This window comes from Rhipicephalus sanguineus, chromosome 3 (genome assembly GCF_013339695.2).
Source record: "Rhipicephalus sanguineus isolate Rsan-2018 chromosome 3, BIME_Rsan_1.4, whole genome shotgun sequence".
In the NCBI taxonomy this organism is placed as follows: domain Eukaryota; kingdom Metazoa; phylum Arthropoda; class Arachnida; order Ixodida; family Ixodidae; genus Rhipicephalus; species Rhipicephalus sanguineus.
The window spans coordinates 125,894,739-125,902,009 of NC_051178.1; the positions used below are offsets into that span (position 1 = coordinate 125,894,739).

Here is a 7,271-nt window from a genome sequence, read left to right on the forward strand (position 1 = left end):
CGACACCAAAGGAACCCGCGTATTACACGCGACAAGGTGAGGGGAGAAGAAACAAACATATTCGGTTTCACGCTTACGAGCGCGCTTGCGTACAGTCCCATCACGGCGTTTTTTCCATTCCGCCAAGCGAGCGCAGCGCCTCCTGGATAGCGCGTTGTCTCTCGAACTTTTCACGACCTCCTCGACCTCCTCCCTGTTTTCCACCCGCCTCCACTTCCATCCTCCACTGCCCCCACTCTCACTCGTTTTTGTCAACAAACATGGCAGCTTACGTGATTACGCTTCCGAAGCGATGACGCTCGTATTTCGCTTCCAGTGCCAAGCAATGTGCTTGTGGATGACGGAAGTATAGAAAGTATTGTGGAATGTACTGTTTCACTCCGAACAGTCTGTCGGTCAGCGCTCGTTTGTGCGGCGTTTGTGACCGCTTTCGTGTTTATTTTGATCAGCTCCGGCAACCCGTCGTCTCGGCGTTCCTACCACTTGGGTGCGACTGAAGCCTTCGAATAATTGGCAGAAGGTGAAAGGACATCAGCTAATTCACGGATCGCAGCCTGCGAGCTATCACGCTTCCAACGACACCGAAAACGGACACCAAAGCGAGGTGGAGCCTGGGACAGTTGAAGACTTCGACATTAGCGGCTCGGATGTTATCGTTCTTCTGCAAATACAAAACGCCGGTGCTAATTTTTTAGAACGACGCTTGATCGAGGACCTTGTGTTGCAGAGGACCCTGCGCGTGCCGTAGAGGTAGAAAAATTTGCCACTGTTACAGACCTCACAAGCGCAGTTCGTGGCTCTTCAGCAGGTACACGCTGGGATGGAAATGCGGTGTCCATCCGGACTGGACGGAACTCAATAGCTGCGTCGATCGCGTGCTCGACGAGGACGAAGGAGTCCCGACAAAACGCAGGCAAGTGCTGAATCGTTAGCGTGATGCATTTTTGCGGTTACGGGGGCCCATAGTCATGGAGATGTGGTGACCGCGGCATATGTGCTGCAGTTTCACCTAAGTTGTAAGCATTTCTACTCTGTAAGTATCACTACACAAACACGACTTTGTATATCGTATCTGACTTTTCTGGTAAATGAGGGCGCGAATGATGATTGCATAGGTATGTTGCCCAAATGCAGGTGGTAGTGTCGTGTGCATGGAACACCCGTAGTAAGCATCAAGAAGGAATAATCTCGAGTGCAGTTTACGCCACTCTGGTTTTGGTGCTCTTTAATAATGCTCTAAGAAATCAAGTCAACATGCGAGTCTTTGTCGATGAAATGAGTGTAGGTCTAGCGACATTAGTTAGCTTTCTAGTGTTGCCAATTTACTACTAATGTTTTCTTTTATTCCGCAGATATTTTTACATAACTGTGCTGAGAGACCCCGTGGCCCGGTTCCGCAATGAATGGCGACGGTTCCACCAGAACCGAGGTTGGCATGGCTCCCGGCCTCATCCTCACTTTTGCTTGGACCAACCGGTGTCAGTGCCTGCTCCCAGTGTATGCTTCGAAGGAAGGAGACCTGAAAATATAACCTTTACTGAGTTTGTATCCTGTTCAGCAAACCCTGCGCTTAACCGGCACACACACATGCTTGCGGACCACGGCCTCATTGACGGCTGTCCGCAGAACGATTCGGTCGGATTGTTGCTTACCAAGGAAGACCGTGACATGGTTCTTTTGACAAGTGCGAAGAAAAACCTAGAACACATGGCCTTCTTTGGCCTTGCAGAATTCCCTCGTCTTTCAGAATCTCTATTCGAGGCCACATTCAAGTTAAAGTTTCGAAGAAGGGCAAGGCCGCGTAAATTTTTGCGTGGCCGGATGATGGGACGCGGCCGCGCAGTACCTTCACCCGGTGAAGTGGAACAGGTGACAGCTGCCAATGGTTTGGACATCGAATTGTACAACTTTGCTAAGGAGCTTCTTTTCGCGCGATTTCACAAGCTGAGTGACAGCGATCCAGCTGTAGAAAAGGAGGGCAACAATGTAGATTCAGAGGATGACGAAAACTGGGCAGAAGAGGAGGACTTCTTTGATAACATTTAGCAGGTATTTTTTTTTTACACTCAAGTTCAGTGCAGCTAAATAGACAGTCTATCCCCATGTGTTAGTACAAAAGAAGGGGAATGGATCAAGGACACGTTTCTTTGTTAGACACAACCTAAAGTGTTAGCGTAGAACAAAAAGAAAGAGTGGTCCTTAGGCGATGATTTTCATTTAATGATGAGCCATCCCATTCCCTGCTGCACATCTGGATCACCAAGCCTATCTTTCAGTTCTATTGTTGGAACCTACCGTTCTTCAGCAGAAATATGTCATAGGCTCTCTCGAAACAGCCATTAGTGTTCGTAAATTGCAGCCACATTTCTATTGTCGCTCACTGTTGTTACTGTGTTAAGGGCAGCTTTTACAGAAGTGCCATGATGAGCAACTTATGCGGGTAATGTTGCAGTTTTGTCTGTACTGCACCATAAGCTAATACCACAGATTTTGTTTGACACAGCTGTTGAAGGCTGTAAATGTGTACTTCGTGTTGCACAATCATTGGAGAACCTTAGAGTGTACAGTGTGGTAGAAATGACCGCACTCACCATAGCACTGAAACAAAGTACAGTGTGCAGTCACAACACCTATTTATAAAATCAATGTACATACTCGTGCTGGTGTATGGTTTATCCAGCCACTATCATCATGATGTCGTTACCTTTGATATGTCTGGAGTGTTCCTCACATTGCTGGTGTGTGATTGCGGTAAACAATACAAGTTGTTACTGCACACAGTCTGACACCGTTGAAGGAAGCGAATGTCGCTGTTTATAAGTGTGTAAATTCAACCAAGCTGTGAGCTTAATATTACAGATTGAACCTGTGGTTTCAATTTGCCTTTACCGCCTCCAGCCAGTGCTACTTTTCTTTGGGCTGTGTTCTGTGATTTGGACATTGCGGTTGTCTCATTGTATAGTTGGACACAACTTAAGGATGCAGGAGAGGCCCCATTTAGATAACTGAAGCACAGCAGCCAATTGCCTCCTCGACTTATGAAATAGTTCTGCTCATGTACTCGGCGATGTTCTCCGATGGCGGGGTCACCGACCGTGCAACTCTGACATCACTGTGGAGCATGCGCTTATGGTTACAGGCTTGTGTACATCTGCCTCTGAGGTGGAAATGCTGCTGCCTTCTTATACTTGTGTCCAGCTATAACTAAATGCAGCTACTATTTACTGTATATTTGTGAGCATTTGTGATTAACGGAGTGTGACTAATGATGATTATAGGACAGTAAAGACAAACAGTAAATCAGTTTGGAGTGGCAAAGTATACTTTCAAAAATCTGCTTCAGTTAAAGGGACTGTCTACCGCTCGGAAAATATTTTCTGATTGTGGTGAAAATAAGAAGATCATTCGTCACATCGGCGGCAACGAGCATGCTTTTGCCCCATAAAAAAGGAATTATATTTTTAATTTTATGTTGAAAATCGTAAAAGAATGACCGCTGAGATGTGGTCAATCTACTTGTAGGACAAGAAATCCTCGCAGGTAGGCTCATTTTGCTTAAAAACAAACATGTATAACTTGGAATTGTGTTTTACGCACTTGAGGCAGCTTTCAGTTGCGTCAGAGAGTAAGTTTTTGCTTTTTTCTTTCTCGCGCATCCAAAAAGGTGCCCGTGGCGCCGCTTGCGGCGCCGCCTTCGATTTCATCTACTTCAACTTATGCGCTATGCCATGCGGCCTTCCACGCTGGTCGTACTGAGCCGCTGTGTTGTTAGGATGTCTCACATGTGCCGCGCTGTGAAAGCGTGCATTTATCGTCTCTTTTTGATGAATCAACTTGGCTTGGATTACGGCAGCAGTGCTAAAATAAACGCATAGACTGCAATTGCAGCAAAACAAGTGTTCTGTAATCGTATAATAAGGCTTCATTTAACCGCTAGCGCGCTGAAAACGACTGTTACATTCATTACATTAGTGTTCAGCGGAAATAATGTAATCCTACAGAAATCACATGCTTTCAGTTTTAATATTACGTCATTACAATCGTCATCGCGTCCACCAGCCAGTGTTGTGGGCATGTTTCACGCCAATGGAAGAAGACCGAGCGCAGATCGAAAAATTCTGTTTTAAAAATTTGTACTCACTTTCCAGAGAAACCGCTGCAAGGTTGGACACTTCAGATGGTTTCGCTTTCTATTGCGGTACAAAACAGAACAGCGATGAAGGACGGTAGACAGTCCCTTTAATTTTGTGGTATGAGGTTGATTACTAGATGAGGAAATAAAAGTCATTGTCCCTTTTAAAAACAAATCCGCACAGAATCATATTAGGGAGTTCTCTAAGTGACATGTAAGCATAGAGTTTACGGTAGGAAAGTCTATGGTTGCGGCCTTCCCTGGAACTTTGTTTTCGTGCGGGATTGGCATGACACCTTCCTTTTTCTCTTGCTTTTGTACAACTTGGGTGTGAAGGAAAGAGATAAGCTAAGAAGGAAAAAGGAAAATAGACAGAATGTTTTCTGTTTTCATTCCTAGCTTATGTTTTTTCCTTTCATGCTCGACCCAAGTCGCAAGAGAGCAAGACAACAACAAGATGCTCAGCAAATATGCTGTACTAGCATCTTTCTTCTTGTTCCTACTCTTTATCAGCATCTGGAACGCCCCAACGAAAGGTCCATTTCATGATCATTGTAACATGTGTTGACATTAAATTTTTGCAAAGTTCGAATTTTACTGATATGTACAATGCTCCGTGTCATGTTTACATGTCAACCTTGCGAGGGCTTTTATTCCAACATCATGAAATACTTCAACAAAAGCCTTCATAAAAAGTGTCCTTTCGCACATTTTCTTTTTTATTGCCGGTACAACGCATTCATACGATTCATGTATATTCACATTCTCCAAGCGTGAAGGGATAGCCCAATCGGCAAAACACTCGCCTTCTGAGCGTGAGGCCCTAGGTTTCAAACCCAGCACCACCGAGAAATTTTATTTTGTTTTATACATTGATTTCTTCATAACAATTAGTATTACATGACAGAGGGACGGATGGACTCGCTTTTCTTGTTTATTCAGCGTGGAAATGCTTACACATTGAAAATTTTCTGGTGAAATTACAGCGGTAGTGTGAGTTCATAGAGTTTCAAGTATTTTTCAGTATTTGCACTTTCGTGGCAGAGCACGGGTTTGGGGAGGGGGGACAGTTGCTCTCCAGAAGTTTTAACCTGCAACCCCATCACCACATTTAAAGGCCAAGAAGCTGTCGCTGTATGCAGTTTTCCAAGTTCAATCCTTGGGTCTTCTAGGACACAAAATAGCTGATATTCACGAAAAAAAATTAACTAAGCTTGTGAAGATGTTGTCAAAATTGTAATTTCATAGTGAGCTGCTGCAGGAACTGAAAAGACCAACTGCAACGTGAAATTTCACTTTGTCTAAGTTGGTTAAAAATGAGTAGTATGCCGTGCTGAAGTGACCACAGGGTAGCTGCAGGCCTGGTGGTTGACTAATGTTATTATAAGCATACTTTAAAGCAGCGCCTAAGCAGATGACACCTGCATTTTTACAGTTGGAGGTTATGATGTTTGAGTACCCCAGCAAGTCACCCAAGATTCTTCAGCATCCTGTGGAAAGTCGTGGGTTACTGATAATCTCGAAGGTCATGTCTAGGAAGCATGTCTTCTTGTCCGTGTATCACTTCAGATGAGCAGTGGTGACTGCGCTTTCTATTTCACTTTAGAAATCCAAAAAGGTCTACATTTGCTAATGTATTGTGATACATATACTCACATTTCTAATGTAAAATTTTTCACTTAGGCTGCTGTATATCTGCACTTTTTGAAACTAGGCCTTTTACGTGCAGTTGGCCTTAAAAAGGACATCACCGTGAAACTTTCATTTTTGGTCCTTTTATAACTTACTAAGCCTCTTTTCAGGGTAGCAGTGACTTCTACAGTGGTTGTTTACAGCCCAAATTATTCTTTTAGTCTTTTGTTAAAGAACTGTATCCCCCTAACATGATGCTGCTGCTGTTATCATATTTGTTTTAAGTGCATATTTTCTGATAGGTAGCATGTGTGTCATGAAACAAGGTGCTGCGCGAAGTAAACACGGACAAGGAAGTGAACGCAGACGGGCGCAGCCTCGCGACTGAATTTTATTGAACAACAAAACGCACATTTATACGACACAAACCGCAAAATCATCTATGCGCATGCGAGGAACCTGCTTTCATTATCGTACAATGTTATGGAGGTATCACTGACGCAAATGTCTCTTTTTTTCTTGATGAAGAAAGCCTCGGCAAGCTCACATGCCAACTGGTTCTGACTATGCCTCAAAATTTTTGTTATTGCCAGCAAAGGCTGGCACGGTTTGCCACAGGCAGCCGACGGGCATGCGCTGCAGTGAATAGGCAAATTAGAACCTTGTCCGTTCTTCATCGAAAGCTGGTGCTCCCTTAGTCGTTCATTTATACACCGGCCCGTTTGGCCAATGTATACTTTCCCGCACGTCAGAGGGATTTCATATACCACCCCCGTCGAGCACTCGACGAACTGAGTGGCGTGGCTTTTAGTGCAAGCTTGCACGCTCCTATTTCCAGAGGCGATGCGGGGGCATAGTGACGCCAGTTTGCATGGGGCAGAAAACACCACCGGCACACCATAACGATTGGCAACATTCTTCAGGTTATGCGACACCCTATGGACATAGGGGACAACTGCCGGTCGCATTTTTTCACGACTTTGACACCCCTGAGTCGCACTAGCCTTGTACCTCTGGAGGAGCTTCTCCGCCACAGCAACCACGACTGCCGTAGGGTTGCTGTGGCGGAGAAGCTCCTCCAGAGGTACAAGGCTAGTGCGACTCAGGGGTGTCAAAGTCGTGAAAAAATGCGACCGGCAGTTGTCCCCTATATCCATAGGGTGTCGCGTAACCTGAAGAATGTTGCCAATCGTTATGGTGTGCCGGTGGTGTTTTCTGCCCCATGCAAACTGGCGTCACTATGCCCCCGCATCGCCTCTGGAAATAGGAGCGTGCAAGCTTGCACTAAAAGCCACGCCACTCAGTTCGTCGAGTGCTCGACGGGGGTGGTATATGAAATCCCTCTGACGTGCGGGAAAGTATACATCGGCCAAACGGGCCGGTGTATAAATGAACGACTAAGGGAGCACCAGCTTTCTATAAAGAACGGACAAGGTTCTAATTTGCCTATTCACTGCAGCGCATGCCCGTCGGCTGCCTGTGGCAAACCGTGCCAGCCTTTGCTGGC

The 7,271-nt window shown here is 45.4% G+C and overlaps 1 pseudogene; it reads left to right on the forward strand.

Annotated features, from left to right (window-relative positions):
- Positions 1-279: 279 nt before the first annotated feature.
- On the forward strand, positions 280-6,080 carry LOC119385818 (heparan-sulfate 6-O-sulfotransferase 1-like; annotated as a pseudogene).
- Positions 6,081-7,271: the final 1,191 nt, after the last annotated feature.